Source organism: Pan troglodytes, chromosome 19 (assembly GCF_028858775.2).
Source record: "Pan troglodytes isolate AG18354 chromosome 19, NHGRI_mPanTro3-v2.0_pri, whole genome shotgun sequence".
NCBI classification, from domain to species: Eukaryota; Metazoa; Chordata; class Mammalia; order Primates; family Hominidae; genus Pan; species Pan troglodytes.
The window spans coordinates 39378372-39394803 of record NC_072417.2 but is presented as its reverse complement, the minus strand read 5'-3'; the positions used below and the strand labels follow the sequence as shown (position 1 = coordinate 39394803).

Genomic DNA, 16432 nt, shown 5'->3' with positions numbered 1-16432 from the left:
AGAGTCTTGCTCTGTCACCCAGACTGGAGTGCAGTGGCTTGATCATAGCTCACTGCAGGCTCAACCTCCGAGGCTCAAGTGAGCCTCCCACCTCAGCCTCCCAAAATGCTGGGATTACAGATGTGAGCCATTCACCCAGCCGAGCACGTATACTTTTAAGAGAGTCAACTTCACTAACTTTTTTTTTTGAGGCAGGTCTCTGTCACCCAGACTGGAGTGTAGTGGCGCAATCTCGGCTCACCACAATCTCCGCCTCCCAGGCTCAAGCGATTCTCCTGCCTCAGCCTCCCAAGTAGCTGGGATTACAGGCACATGCCACTACCACCCAGCTAATTTTTGTCTTTTTAGTAAAGATAGGGTTCCACCATGTTGGCCAGGCTGGTGTCGAACTCCTGACCTCAAATGATCCACCCACCTTGGCCTCCCAAAGTGCTGGGATTACAGGCGTGAGCCACCGTGCCTGGCCATCTTCACTATTTTTTTTTCCTCCATTCTCTTCCGGAGTTTTATTTTCACATCCCTCTTCACAGTTATTCTCCCACTTGAAAGACGAATTTCTTACACATCTTAGATATTAATGTGGTGCAATATACCTAAGTATAAAAACTTCCTGGGTTGCCAACTACAGGGACAATTTGAAACAGGTTTTGTCTTATAGAGACCTCACCTCTTGCATCTCACCACTGTCAGGTAATCCATTAATCCTGAGAGAAAACCCCTGGAAAGTAAAGCAAAGAGGACACTAGGAAGAAATACTGGGACTGGTGGTATTTTATTTCATTCAGGTAGCAAATTCGTGGCACAGCTGTGTCTGTCTTAAAATTGAGAAGTCAAATGGTTTTTGTGGAAACACATATAAAATGAATGTAGACCTTTCCCAATAGAAAGTAAATCGGTTTTGCCCATGTGGTTTGCCAGTTAGGACTTTCCAGTAGTTTATATGGTAGACATTTTCCGCAATTAGAATGAGCCTGAATCTACAGCTACGAAGTTTTGGGGAAAATATATTTAAAGCAAAAGATTAAAAATTAACCAAAAATATTGTAGAAATACTGGCGAGGATGTGAAGAAATTGGAATCCTTGTGCATTGCTGCTGAGAACGTGAAATGGTGCAACAGCTGTGGAAAATGGTATGCCAGTTCCTCAAAAAAATTAGACACCAGGCACAGTGGTGTGTGCCTGTAATCCCAGCTATTTGGGAGGCTGAGGCAAGAGGATTGCCTGAGGCTGGGTGCAGTGGCTCACACCTATAATCCCAGAACTTTGGGAGGCCAAGGCATGCAGATCACCTGAGGTCAGGAGTTCGAGACCACCCTGGCCAAAATGGTGAAAACCCGTCTCTACTAAAAACACAAAAATTAGCCAGGCATGGTGATGGGCGCCTGTAGTTCCAGCTACTCAGAAGACTGAGGCAGGAGAATCACTTGAACCCAGGAGGTAGAGGTTGCAGTGATCCGAGATGGTGCCACTGCACTCCAGCCTGGATGACAGAGTGAGACTCTGTCTCAAAAAAAAAAAAAAAAAAAAAAAACAAAACTAGATAACCAGAAAATATAACAGCCACTAAAAAGAAAAAAAAGTTATTGAGTTCTACTTCGTGTTCAATATCTCTGTGTGCTGGCCATGGAGATTATCAAAACAATAAAATGTCAAGGAGCCTATGGTTCATGGGGATGGAAATACAAAGAAATCACAACATGATTTCAGCTCTGCTCTGAGACAGGGTTGACTGCCCTGGAGTACTCAGGGGTGGCAGCTAACCCAAAGCAGGTGAAGTGGTCAGGTAAGCTTCCCCGGAGAGCTGAACTGAGGATAAATTAGAGTTAGCCTGGCAAAGAGAGGTGATCCGATCTGTGCTTTCAGTTCTTTATATATTCTGAATACAAGTCTTTTGTTGAGTATGTGATTTGCAACTATTTTCTTTCTGTCTGTAGCTGGTTTTTTCATTTTCTTAACATTGTCTTTTATAGAACAAAAGTTTTTATTTATGATGAAGTCCAGTTTATCAATCGTTTTCTTTTGTAACTCATGGTTTTGGTGTCCAGCCTAAGAACTCTTTGCCTAAACTGAGGTCATGAAGATTTTCTCCTACTTTTCTCTAAAAGTTTTATCATTTTACATTTCTTTTAGATATATGATCCATTTTGAGCTAATTTTTGTATAAGTTGTGATGTTTAGGTTGAAGTTCTCTTTTTGTATATGAATGTCCACTATTCAGACACCATTGTTGGCTCTAGGAATCTATACATGTGTTAAAACTCATAAAGCTGTACACCAACGAAAGAGTCAATTTTACTTTATGTTACTTTATTATTATTAATTTTTTGTTTTGAGAGGGAGTCTCGTTCTATCACCCAGGCTGGAGTGTAGTGGCGCGATCTCAGCTCACTGCAACCTTCGCATCCCTGGTTCAAGCGATTCTCCTGCCTCAGCCTCCCAAGTAGCTGGGACTACAGGCGTGTGCCACCATGCCTGGCTAATTTTTGTATTTTTTGTAAAGGCGGGGTTTCACCATGTTGGCCAGGCTGGCCTCGAACTCCTGACCATAGGTGATCCACCCGCCTTGGCCTCCCAAATTGTTGGGATTACAGGCAAGCCACCACGCCCGGCCAACTTTGTTACTTAAAAAAAAATTTTTTTTTTTCAGTTACACTTTTATAACATGCACACCCGTTTTAACGCTTATACTGGCAAGGCTGTTGACCTTTCTCTTTGTGATTTCTTCCAGGGCTTTTACTCTTGTAAAGCTCTCTTTCCACAAGAGGTCTGATGATTCTAGGAATCCTTTCTCCATTCAGTTGCCTTTGCACTTTGGTCAAAAATCAATTTGCCATATTTGCATGGGTCTATTACTGTACTTTCTATTCTGTCCCATTGACCTAGCTGTCTGTAATTCTGTCATTTCACCTGTATCACACTTTTTTTTTTTAGACAGGGTCTCCCTCTGTCGCCCAGACTGGCATACAGTGGGTGTGATCTTGGCTCACATCAGCCTTCACCTCCCAGGCTCAAGCAATTCTCATGCCTCAGCCTCCGGAGCAGCTGGGATTACAAACATGTGCCACCATGCCCAGCTAATTTTTGTATTTTTTTAGTAGAGATGAGATTTTGCCATGTTGCCCAGGCTGGTCTTGAACTCCTGGCCTCAAGTAATACTCCAGCCTCAGCCTCCCAGAGTGCTGGCATTACAGGCATGAGCAACTGCACCTGGTCTTTTTTTTTTTTTTTTTTTAAAGAGACAGGATTGCATGCCTGTAATCACAGCTTCTCGGGAGGCTGAGGAAGAATAGCTTGAACCCGGGAGGTGGAGGTTGCAGTGAGCCAAGATTGCATCACCGCACTTCAGCCCAGGCGACAGTGAGATTCCATGTCAAAAAAAAAAAAAAGAAAGAAAAGAAAAGAAAAAACAAACAAAACCAAAATACTAGCCAATTGAACTCAGGAATATGTATTTTTAAAAATGCTATAGTCAGGTGAGATTTATCCTGGCAATACAGGGCTGGTTCAGTATTCAAAAATCAATCATAGTAATTCACCATATTAACAGCCTAAAGAATTAAAAGCAAATGATCAGGCAGGGCACAGTGGCTCACACCTGTAATCCCAGCATTTTGGGAGGCCGAGGCGGGCAGATCACCTGAGATCAGGAGTTCTAGACCAGCCTAGCCAACATGGCGAAACCCTATCTCTACTAAAAATACAAAAGTTAGCCGGCTGTGGTGGCTCATGCCTGTAGTCCCAGACACTTAGGAGGCTGAGGCAGGAGAATCACTTGAACCCAGGAGGCAGAAGTTGCAGTGAGCCAAGACTGCGCCACTGCACTCTGGCCTCAGTGACAGAGCGAGACTCTGTCTCAAAAGGAAAAAAAAGCAAATGATGATATTGATTGATAGAGAAAAACTATGTGACAAAAATTCAAAATTAACTCACAATTTGAAAAATAATACTCTTAGGCCCGACTGGGCCACTCAGACCTGTAATCCCAACACTTTGAGAGGCTAAGGCAAGAGGTATTACTTGAAGCCAGGAGTTCAAGACCAGCCTGAGCAACGTAGTAAGACCCTGTCTCTAAAAAAATTTTTTTAAAAATTAGCTGGGCATGGTAGTGCCTGTAGTTTCAGCTACTCAGGAGGCTGAGGTAGGGGAATTGCTTAAGCCCAGGAGTTTGAAGTTACTGTGAGCCATGATCACACCGCTGTACTCCTGCCTGGGCGGTCTCAAACTCCTGACCCCAAGTGATCCACTCACCTCAGCCTCCCAAAGTGCTGGGATTACAGGCATGAGCCACTGCGCCTGGCCAGCTAATATTTTGTTGAAGATTTTTACATCTGTGTTCATGAGAGATATTGATCTGTAGTTTTTTTCCTTAAAATACCTTTGTTTAGTTTTGGTCTCAGGGTAATGTTGGCCTCATAAAATGAACTGGGGAGTATTTTCTCTTGTTCTATTTTCTGGAAGAGATTGTGTAAAATCAGTGTCATTTCTTCTTTTTCTTTTTTTTTTTTTTTTTTTTTTTTTTTTGAGACAGAGGCGCGCACTGTCACCCAGGCTAGAGTGCAATGGTGCAATCTCGGCTCCCTGCAACCTCTGCCTCCCAGGTTCAAGCGATTTTCCTGCCTCAGCCTCCCGAGTAGCTGGGATTACAGGCACTCGCCACCACGCCCAGCTAATTTTTTGTGTTTTTAGTAGAGATAGGGTTTCGCCATGTTGGCCAGGCTGGTCTCGAACTCCTGACCTCGTAATCTGCCCACCTCAGCCTCCCAAAGTGCCGGGATTACAGGCATAAGCCACTGCGCCCGGCCATTTCTTCTTTAGTTATCCTGCTCTACTGCAGACTTCCTATGATTGTGTCCGTGTTCAGGGCCAGGCGGCAGGAGGACACAGAGAAAAGAAAGCTATGGGGGTTCTCCTTCTTGGGACTACAACTCTTTTGAAAAATAAACACGCAAACACGTATGTGTCTGTATGAATGTATATACATACATACACACACACACACACACACACACACACACACATACATATATACAGTCTCAGTCTGTTGTCCAGGCTGGTCTCATGCTCCTGGCCACAAGTGATCCACCTTGGCCTCCCACAGTACTGGGATTACAGGCATGATCCACTGCCCCTGGCCCACAACTCTTAATCAGAGGGGGAAAGATTTCCGTTCCTCAAAGTTTTGGGTGTCTGTGGACCCTGCAGCCACTGATGCTACCATCACCACTGTTACTCTCATGGAATTGTCTAGGGGCTGGAGCACGGGAGAATGAAGAAAAGAAAAATTGAGTTCCTCTTCTGTCTCAGTGCCAGACCTTCCCTTTCCACTCCTCGAGGCAGAGCCAGCACTTCCCCTGTTGATCTTTCTTTCTTTTTTTTATTTTTTGAGATGGAGTCTCACCATGTCGCTCAGGCTGGAGTGCAGTGGCACAGTCTCGGCTCAATGCAACCTCCGCCTCCTGGGTTCAAGTGACTCTCCTACCTCACTCTCCCACTTAGCTGGGACTACAGGCGCCCGCCACCACACCTGGCTAATTTTTGTATTTTTAGTAGAGATAGGGTTTCGCCATGTTGGCCAGGCTGGTCTTGAACTTCTGACCTCAGGTGATCCACCTGCCTCAGCCTCCCAAAGTGTTGGGATTACAGGCATGAGCCACTGCGCCCGGCCCTGTTGATCTTTCTCGTCGCCCCAGTGCCCATTCTGGATTTGGGGCTGTCTTGTATCCAGGCTGGGGAATATCAGAGAGAAAATGAGAAACCTGCTTCAGCTCAGTGGAACGCTGACTTCTGGCTTTCTTCCCTCATTTCCCCGCTGTTTTTAGTTTCACACTTCTCAGAGAGCTGCCCTGTGCATGTCTGTCCATGTTTCACAGCAGCATTCAGTGGAAGAGACAGGCTGGAGGGTGCTTACTCCATCTCATCTGGAACCTAATAGCTTTTTAAACTGTCACAATTATATGAAGTAGGTATTTCTTATATTTGACAGATGACAAAACTGAGGTTCCTAGAGGATAAGTAATTTTCCCAAGATCACACAGCTAGTCAGTGGCCAACCCAGTCATCCTAGCCCCAGAGTTTGTGGTCTGAGCCGCTAGTTCTGCAGCTTTAGAGGGAGCTGAACACAACAGTTCTGTGGGGTGAGGTATGGGGCTTATGTGTTGTGGACAGGGCCTGGTATCTCACTCCCTTTAACCTGCATGGTGTATGAAGGAAGAGTGCGTAGTGTTTAGGGAACTGCTTTCTTCTTTGATGAAGATCTGGGCTGTGGTGGGATAGGAATACACTTCTGTCTTCAAGACATGTGCATGTGTGTGTATGTGTGTATACATGCTTATATATGCGCCTGTGTGTAAGCCATGCAGCCATTGAAAGTGAGGATGTGGATCCATTCATTCAGCAAGTATTACTTGAACCCCCACCATGTATCACACATTATTCTAGGCACTGGGGATACATCAGTGAAGAAACAGACAAAAACCTCTGCCCTCATGGAGCCCCCATTCTAGTAGACAGACAATAAACATACAAATAAATCAATTACATAGAGTGCTAGAAAGTGGTAAGTCCTAGGGAATAAACAGGGCAGATAAGGAGAATTGGGAGTGTTGGGGTTCAGGGCTGGATATATTTATTAACACGAAATGATGTCTGCCATATACTGTTGAATGCACTTCCTAAACTGTGATTTCATATGACTTCCTGGTATTCCAGGGGAAACTCATCCAGTAAAGTTCAGCCCTTTATGAAGAATTCCCCTGTGGTCACATTCCAATTCCTGGACCTGCTGCCACCCTCAGAGCTGCATGCTCCTTCTTCAGACTTTCTAAGAATGACTCAGGTCATTGGTGGAGTGAAGCCAAGATTTCCAACTCAGTCACCTGAAGAGATGGAGATACCATTCATGGAGCTGGAGATCCCTGAAGATATGGGAATTCAGAAAACAAGCTAAGATAAGGGTGAGCTACTACTTGACCTTTCTGTGTGTCAGTTTGAGATCTGTAAAACTGGGCTAATGATGGCACATTATGTGTGGTGAAGACTAAGATAATATGTGAGACGTACCTGGAATAGTACTTGGCACAGTGTAGGCACTTGAGAAACCTTGATTTATTATTTTTGCTATTAGGCTGCATTAACTTTAAGCTGACTGAGAGATATCCATGGGGATATGTCTAGAAACAGTGGACAGTGTGGATCAGGAACTCAGCAGAGGAGCAACGACACAGATTTCAGGGGTGGTTAAAATCTTGGGGGTGGATGACAACTCCATGGTGAAAAAGAGAAACAAGAAGAAACAAGAAAAGAGAGCCAAAGATCTCATCTTGGGGAGCACCAATGTCAAAGGGAAGAAACAGGAAAAGCCAGTAAAAAATCACTTTGTGTTTTGTAGTTACAATGGCTAGAAAGAGAAAGAATTATTTTAGTTGTTTCTTGGTTGTTTTTTGTTTCTTGATGGATACTTTTGTTTAAAACTTTTTATGGTACTGTTGACCTCTATCTCCTCATTCTTCCCCACCATGCCCTGCCCCTGGTAACCACTGTTTTACACTCTGTTTCTTTATATTTAGCTTAAAAAAAAATCACTGTATAAATGAGATCATGCAGTGTTTTTCTCTCTGTGTCTGGCTTATTTCACTTAGCATAATGCCTCCTAGGTTCATCCATGCAAGTAAGTTTAGACATCTCAATGTACAGAGGACTACAGTTAGTAATGTTGTATTGCATGCTGGAAATTTGATAAGAGAGCATTTTAGGTGCTCTTTTAGATACACACACGCACGGAACTATGTGAGGTGATGGATATGTTAATTTGCCTGACCCTAGTAGTCATTTCTGTATGTATATGTATATCAAGATATCATGTTGTATACTTTAAATATATACAATAAAAACAAAACAACAAAAACCTCCATTTTTATTGTAAAACAAAACACTGATATAGAAAACCAGGTAAAACAGGTAGGGCACAATGGCTCACGCCTGTAATCCGCATTTTGGGAGGCCGAGGTGGGTGGATCACCTGAGGTCAGGAGTTCGAGACTAGCCCGGCCAACATGGTGAAACCTCGTCTTTACTAAAAATACAAAAATTAACTGGGCGTGGTGGCAGGCACCTGTAATCCCAGCTACTCAGGATGCTGAGGTGGGAGAATCACTTGAACCCAGGAGGTGGAGGTTGCAGGGAGCTGAGATCACCCCATTGCAGTCCAGCCTGGGCAACAGAGCAAGACTCTGTCTCAAAAAACAAAAAAAAAAAAAAGGAAAAAAAAAAGAAAAGTATGATGAGGAAGCTGCATTGCTTCTTGTGCTCCTATCCCATTGGCCAGAACATAGTCATGTGGCCATCCCTAGCTAGAAGGCACTTGATCTCTGTTTTGCTCCATTTTCCCCAACCCTCATGTCACCCAGTCTCTGTCTTCTCTGCCTCCAGACTTACCTGTCCCTTACCACAAGCTTGATGAGTTACAAGATGAACACCCCAAACCCCTGGTCAAGAAATAGAACTTTGCCAGGCCCTCCCCACCCAGAAGTCCCTCTGTGTGCATCATCCCAATCACAGCCCCACCCCGGCCCCACTCCAAAAGTGACTGTTACTAACCTGACACTTTCAATAATCACTCCTTGTTTCTTTATGGTTGTATCTCCCATGTGCATTTCTATACACTATAGTTTAGTCTTGCTTATTTTAAAAATTCCGATACTTTTTTTTTTTTGAGACGGAGCCTCACTCTGTCGCCCAGGCTGGAGTGCAGTGGCACAATCTCGGCTCACTGCAACCTCCACCTCCTGCATTCAAGTGATTCTCCTGCCTCAGCCTCCCGAGTAGCTGGGATTACAGGTGCACATCACCATGCCCGGCTAATCTTTGTATTTTTAGTAGAGATGGGGTTTCACCATGTTGGCCGGGTTGCTCTTGAACTCCTGACCTCAAGCGATCTGCCCACCTCAGTCTTCCAAAATGCTGGAATTACAGGCATGAGCCACCATGCCTGGCCAAAAATCTGATTCATTTTAAGGTTCTTCTTCTTCCTTATCCTTCTTGTCCTCCACCTCCTCCCAGTCCTCCTACTCCTCTTCTTCTCACCTCAACATCATTGGGTATAAGATTTCTTCTAATCTGAAGTTTCCTCTTCTATCCCTTTCTTTTTCTTACAACTTATCTGTAGAAGAATCTGGGCTGTTTGACCTGTCAAGTTTCCCACAGTCCAGATTTGGATGACTGCATACTCATGATGCAGTTCAGTAAGTTCCTCTGTCCTCTATTTCCGCAAATTGGCAGCTGGATCCAGAGGCATGATCAAATTCAGGGTCGATCCGTTTGGCAAAACTATAGGTGCTGGTGTGTTAACCAGGAGACTCATAATGTCTGGCTGCCTCTCTTTTAATTTATTTATTTATTTATTTTTGGAGATGGAGTCTCATTCTGTTGCCCAGGCTGGAGTGCAGTGGTGCGATCTCAGCTCACTGCAACCTCTGCTTTCTGGGTTCAATCGATCCTCCCACCTCAGCCTCCTGAGTAGTTGGGATTGCAAGTGTGCCCCACAATGCCCAGCTAATTTTTTTGTATTTTTAGTGGAGATGAGATTTTGCCATGTTGGCCAGGCTGGTCTTAAACTTCTGGACTCAAGAAATCTGCCCGCCTCAGCCTCCCAAAGTGCTGGGATTACAGGTGCGAGCCACCATGCCTGGCTCTCTTTTTATTTTTTATTTATTTTTATTTTTTTGTAGAGATGGAGATCTTGCTGTGTTGCCCAGGCTGGTCTCAAACTCATGGCCTCAAGTGATCCTCCCACCTCTGCCTCCCAAAGTGCTGGGATTACAGGAGTGAGCCACCATGCCCAGCCATCTCTTTCTTTTGATGACAACAGATATTGATACTCAATGAGTAGATCCATTAATATGCTGGGGAGGGCCAGTGGTGATAAATGGTGATGATTTTCTAATTCTATCCTTTATCTTTATTGATTGATGGACTAAGTTTATAAAGAATAACTTGCCCTCATCTACTGTCTGGCTATCCAGTTCATATAGGACAGTCAAGATAAATGCTTGATTCCTTCTGTTTGTTTATCCAGTTTTCAAGATAATGAAAAATATTAAAATGAACTCAAGCATTTAAATGTGTTTGACAGGTTTCAACCCATTACATTTTTTTATTATTATTATTATTATTATTATTATTATTGAGTCAAAATCCTGCTCTCTTGCCCAGGCTGGAGTACAGTGCTGCGATCATGGCTCACTGAAGCCTCAACCTCTCAAGCTCAAGCCATCCTCCCACCTCAGCCTCCTGAGTAGCTGGGAGCAGGAATGCACATCAAGCCAGTTCTTTTTTTTTTTTTTTTTTTTTTTTTTCCGAGACAGAGTTTCACTCTTGTTGCACCCAGGCTGGAGTGCAGTGGCATGATCTCGGCTCACTGCAAACTCCACCTCCCAGGTTCATGCGATTCTCCTGCCTCAGCCTCCCGAGTAGCTGGGATTATAGGCATCCGCCACCATGCCCAGCTGATTTTTGTATTTTTAGTAAAAACGGGATTTCACCATGTTGGCCAGGCTGGTCTCCAACTCCTGACCTCAGGTGATCCACCTGCTTCGGCCTCCCGAAGCGCTGTGATTACAGACGTGAGCCACCACAGCCGGCCCAAGCCAGCTAAATTGTTAAGGTTTTTGTAGAGATGAGGTCTCACTATTTTGCCCAGGCTGGTCTCAAACTCCTGGGCTCAAGTGATCCTTCCGCCTTGCCTCCAGAGTTCTAGGATTACAGTCATGAGCCACTGCACCTGGCCCTAATCCATTGCAATTATTACCATGATGATGCTCATTAAGTCCATCTTTGGCCAGAGGGAGCTTGTTCAGGTTGGTTCTTTAGTCCTTTGGACATGCCCACATGCCCGAAGCCTCCTTGTTTTCTGATTTGACAACGTGTTCCAGCCTCACCTTGCGTATTTCCAGTTCCAGAGCTTGGCTCTACCACTTCTCCAAGAAATCCCAGTTCATTGAGCTATTAAAAAAAAAAAAAAGAAGGAAATCCTGCCATTTGTGACAATATTGATGAACATGTTGCATTTTAATGCTAATTAAAATAAGCCAGACACAGAAAGACAAATACAATTTGATCTCACTTATATGTGGAATCTAAAAAACTCACAAACTCAGAAGCAAAGAGAGGAACAGTGGTTGTCAGGGGCTGGATGAGGACGGGGAGATGGGAAGATGTTTGTCAAAGAGTACAAACTTTCAGTTACAAGATGAATAGATTCTGGGAATCATGGTAAAGCATGGGAATTCTGGTAAAGTGTGGTGATTAGAGTTAATACTATTGTACTGTTTACTTGAAATTTGCTAAGAGAGCAGATCGGAAGTGTCCTCACCACACACATACACACAAATAAATGGTAACTTTGTGGTGAAGGATGTGTTCATTTGATTGTGGTAATCATTACATAATCATTAATCATTACATTAAATAATGTATACATTATTTAATATATGTATATTAAATAATAAATTTAATAATAAATTAATAATAATTAAATAATAAATATTCAACCCCCTTGAATATATACAATTTTTTTTGAGACAGAGTCTCGCTCTGTTGCCCAGGCTAGAGTGTGGTGGCACAATCTTGGCTCATTGCAACCTCCACCTCCAGGTTCAAGTGCTTCTCCTGCCTCAGCCTCCCGAGTAGCTGGGTCTACAGGCATGCACCATCATGCCTGGCTAATTTTTTGTATTTTTATAGAGATTGAGTCTCACCGTGATGGCCAGGCTGGTCTCAAACTCCTGACCTCAAGCGATCTGCACACCTCAGCCTCCCAAAGTACTGGGATTACAGGTGTTAGCCACTGCACCCAGCTGAATATATGGAATTTTTATTTGTCCATTATTCCTGAATAAAGCTGGGAAAAAAAAAAGAGAAAAGGAAAGGAAAAAAAGACCAGTCTAGATGCTATGGATGTTCATTGCCATTGGTTTCAACATTGTTTCTAGGCCTTTTCAGTAAACAGAGGTTTCCAAATCAAATTCAGGACTGATGGGTGTTTATTTAACCTCTTCTGTATTACATCTGTAACCCCTTTCTTCCACATTGTAAATTCTGGTTCTCAAGGACACAGGAGATGAAAGCATTAAATATCCCATTTATTTTAGAATATGCATTTGTTTGATCTATATTATGCAGAAGTCTCAGAAAAACAATACTGACTGCCACCACCAGTTATTACTGAAAACAGTTGTTTTTTTTTTTCTTTTTTTTTTTTTTTTTGCATATGCTACCCCCTTGCTCCCCCTGCCCACTTTTCTCTGGTTTTACTATATATATTGTTAGAGTATATAACCATTACATAATACACTATCTTCCTTTTAATCCTCATTTAGTATTAGTTCTATGAAACTAAACTTCATGCTCATCACCAGTCCTTATGACAATGTCTTTCTAGTCATTTTGGTTGTCGGAGGTTTATTCTCTAGTAGATTCCTCAGGAAGGGCTCATGGCCATAATATTCCCTGAGATCTTGCATGCTGATAAAGTTTGGTTATGCATTTGAAGATCAGTAGAGCTAGGTATAAAAATCTTTGGTTCACGTTTTCTTTCCTTGAGCATCTCAAATATACTATTCCATTTCCTTCTTGTGTAGAGTATTGCTGTCAAAAAGTCTGATGAGGCTGGGCATGGGGGCTCACACCTTAATCCTACCACTTTAAGAAGTAGAGGGGAGAGGATTGCTTGAGCCCAAGAACTTGAGACCAGCCTGGGCAACATAGTGAGACTCTATCTCTGCAGAAATAAAAGAATAAAACAATATTGTCTGGATGCGGTGGCTCACGCCTGTAATCCCAGCACTTTGGGATGCCAAGGCAGGCGGATCGCCTGAGGTCAGAGTTGAAGACAAGCCTGGCCAACATGGCAAAACCCCATCTCTACTAAAAATAAAAAAAAATTAGCTGGGCGCAGTGGCGGGTACCTGTAATTCCAGCTACTCAGGAGGCTGAGGCAGGAGAATCGCTTGATCCTGGGAGGCAGAGGTTGCAGTGAGGCAAGATCACCCTACTGCACTCTAGCCTGGGCAACAAAGTGAGACTCTGTCTCAAAAAATAAAATAAGGTCCCTTCCAAGATTGCCGGATTGGAACAGCTCCCAGTAAGATTGATGCAGAAGACGGGTGATTTCTGCATTTCAAACTGAGGTACCTGATTCATCTCATTGGGACTGGTTGGAGAGTGGGTGCAGCACATGGAAGGCAAGCCGAAGCAGGGTAGGGCATCGCCTCACCTGGGAAGTACAAGGGGTTGGGGGATTTCCCTTTTCTAGCCAAGGGAAGCCATGAGTGACTGTACCTGGAGGAATGGTACGCTTCTGCCCAAATACTGCACTTTTCCCACAGTCTTTGCAACCAGCAGACCAGGAGATTCCCTACCGTGCCTGACTTGGCAGGTCCCACACCCACGGAGCCTTGTTCGCTGCTAGCGCAGCAGTCTGAGATCAACTGGGATGCTGAAGCTTGGCAGGGGGAGGGGCATTCACCTTTGCTAAGGCTTAAGTAGGTGGTTCCATGCTCACAGTGTAAACAAAGGAGCAGGGAAGCTCGAACAGAGCAGAGCCTGCTGCCACTCAACAAGGCCTAATGCCTGTCTAGATTCCACATATGGGGGCAGGGCATATCTGAACAAAAGGCAGCAGACAGCTTCTGCAGACTTAAACATCCCTGCCTGACAGCTCTGAAGAAAGCAGTGGTTCTCCCAGCATGGCATTTGAGCTCCAATAACGGACAGACTGCCTCCTCAAGTGGGTCCCTGACCCCCATGTAGCCTGACTGGGAGACATTTCCCAGTAGGTGCTGACAGACACCCCATACAGGTGGGTGCCCCTCTGGGACAAAGCTTCCAGAGGAAGGATCAGGCAGCAATATGTGCTATTCTGCAGCCTCCGCTGGTGATACCCAGGCAAACAGGGTCTGGAGTGGACCTCCAGCAAACTCCAGCAGATCTGCAGCTGAGGGGCCTGTCTGTTAGAAGGGAAACTAACAAACAGAAAGGAATAGCATCAACATCAACAAAAAAGACATCCACACCAAAACCCCATCCATAGGTCACCAACATCAAAGACCAAAGGTAGATAAAACCACAAAGATGGGGAGAAACAAGAGCAGAAAGGCTGAAAATTCCAAACACCAGAACACCTCTTCTCCTCCAAAGGAACACAACTCCTCGCCAGCAAGGGACCAAACTGGACGAAGAATGAGTTTGATGAACTCATTCTGTTTGATGAACAGAAGTAGGCTTCAGAAGGTCGGTAATAACAAACTTCTCTGAGCTAAAGGAGCATGTTCTAACCCATTGCAAGGAAGTAAAAACCTTGAAAAAAGGTTAGACGAAGGGCTAACTAGAATAACCAGTGTAGAGAAGAGCTTAAATGACCTGATGGAGCTGAAAACCACAGTACGAGAACTTCGTGAAGCATACACAAGCTTCAATAGCCAATTCAATCAAACAGAAGAAAGGATATCAGTGATTGAAGATCAAATTAATGAAATAAAGTGAGAAGACAAGATTAGAGAAAAAAGAGGGAAAAGAAACAAACAAAGCCTCCAAGAAATATGGGACAATGTGAAAAGACCAAATCTACATTTGATTGGCATACCTGAAAGTGATGGGGAGAATGGAACCAAATTAGAAAACACCCTTGAGGATATTATCCAGGAGAACTTCCCCAACCTAGCAAGGCAGGCCAACATTCAAATTCAGGAAATACAGAGACCACCACAAAGATACTCCTTGAGAAGAGCAACCCCAAGACACAGAATTGTCAGATTCACCAACGTTGAAATGAAGGAAAAAATGTTAAGGGCAGCCAGACAGAAAGGTCCGGCTACCCACAAAGGGAAGCCAATCAGGCTATCAGGGGATCTCTTGGCAGAAACCCTACAAGCCAGAAGATAGTGGGGGCCAATATTCAACATTCTTAAAGAAAAGAATTTTCAACCGAGAATTTCATATCCAGCCCAACTAAGCTTCATAAGTGAAGGAGAAATAAAATCCTTTACAGACAAGCAAATGCTGAGAGATACTGTCACCACCAGGCCTGCCTTATAAGAGCTCCTGAAGGAAGCACTAAGTATGGAAAGGTACAGTCAGTATCAGCCACTGCAAAAACATGCCAAATTGTAAAGACCATCAACGCTATGAAGAAACTGCATCAATTAATGGGCAAAATAACCAGCTAGCATCATAATGACAGAATCAAATTCACACACAGCAATATTAACCTTAAATGTAAATGGGCTAAATGCCCCAATTAAAAGACACAGACTGGCAAATTGGATAAAGAGTAAAGACCCATCAGTGTGCTGTATTCAGGAGACCCATCTCACGTGCAAAGACACACATAGGCTCAAAATAAAGGGATGGAGGAAGATCTACCAAGCAAATGGAAAGAAAAAAAAAGCAGGGGTTGCAATCCTGGTCTCTGATAAAACAGACTTTAAACCAACAAAGATCAAAAGAGAGAAAGAAGGCCATTACATAATGGTAAAGGGATCAATTCAACAAGAAGAGCTAACTATCCTAAATATATATGCACCCAATACAGAAGCACTCAGATTCATAAAGCAAGTCCTTAGAGACCTACAAAGAGACTTAGACTCCCACACAATAATGGAAACTTTAACATCCCACTGTTAATATTAGACAGATCAACGAGACAGAAAATTAACAAGAATATCCAGGACTTGAACTCAGCTCTGGATCAAGCAGACGTAATAGACATCTACAGAACTCTCCACACCTAATCAACAGAATATACATTCTTCTCACCACCACATTGCACTTATTCTAAAACTGGCCACATAATTGGAAGTTTTACTCTCCTCAGCAAATGTAAAAGAACAGAAATCACAACAAATGTCTCTCAGACCACAGTGCAATCAAAGTAGAACTCAGGATTAAGAAACTCACTCAAAACCGCACAACTACATGGAAACCGAACAACCTGCTCCTGAATGACTACTGGATAAATAACGAAATGAAGGCAGAAATAAAAATGTTCTTTGAAACCAATGAGAACAAAGACACAACATACCAGAATCTCTGGGACACATTTAAAGCAGTGTGTAGAGGGAAATTTATAGCACTAAATGCTCACAAGAGAAAGCAGGAAAGATCTAAAATCGACATCCTAACATCACAGTTAAAAGAACTAGAGAAGCAAGAGCAAACAAATTCAAAAGCTAGCAGAAGACAAGAAATAACTAAGATCAGAGCAGAACTGAAGGAGACAGAGACACAAAAAACCCTTCAAAAAAATCAACGAATCCAGGAGCTGGTTTTTTGAAAAGATCAACAAAATACATAGACTGCTAGCAAGACTAATAAAGAAGAAAAGAGAGAAGACTCCAATAGACACAATAAAAAATGATAAAGGGGATGTCACCACAG

The 16432-nt window shown here is 43.4% G+C and overlaps 1 protein-coding gene across 2 annotated transcripts in view; it reads left to right on the top strand.

The window, feature by feature from the left end:
- NLK (nemo like kinase) overlaps positions 1–7882 on the top strand; it is a 160203-nt gene extending 152321 nt beyond the window's left edge. Inside the window, exon 13 of one of the 2 annotated variants that reach the window (XR_010152927.1) lies at positions 6710–7882. The gene's annotated coding sequence lies outside the window, so the exon portion shown is untranslated. The remainder of the gene's footprint in view (positions 1–6709) is intronic. The other variant, XR_008540396.2, reaches the window with a different exon arrangement.
- The last annotated feature ends 8550 nt before the right edge of the window (positions 7883–16432 follow it).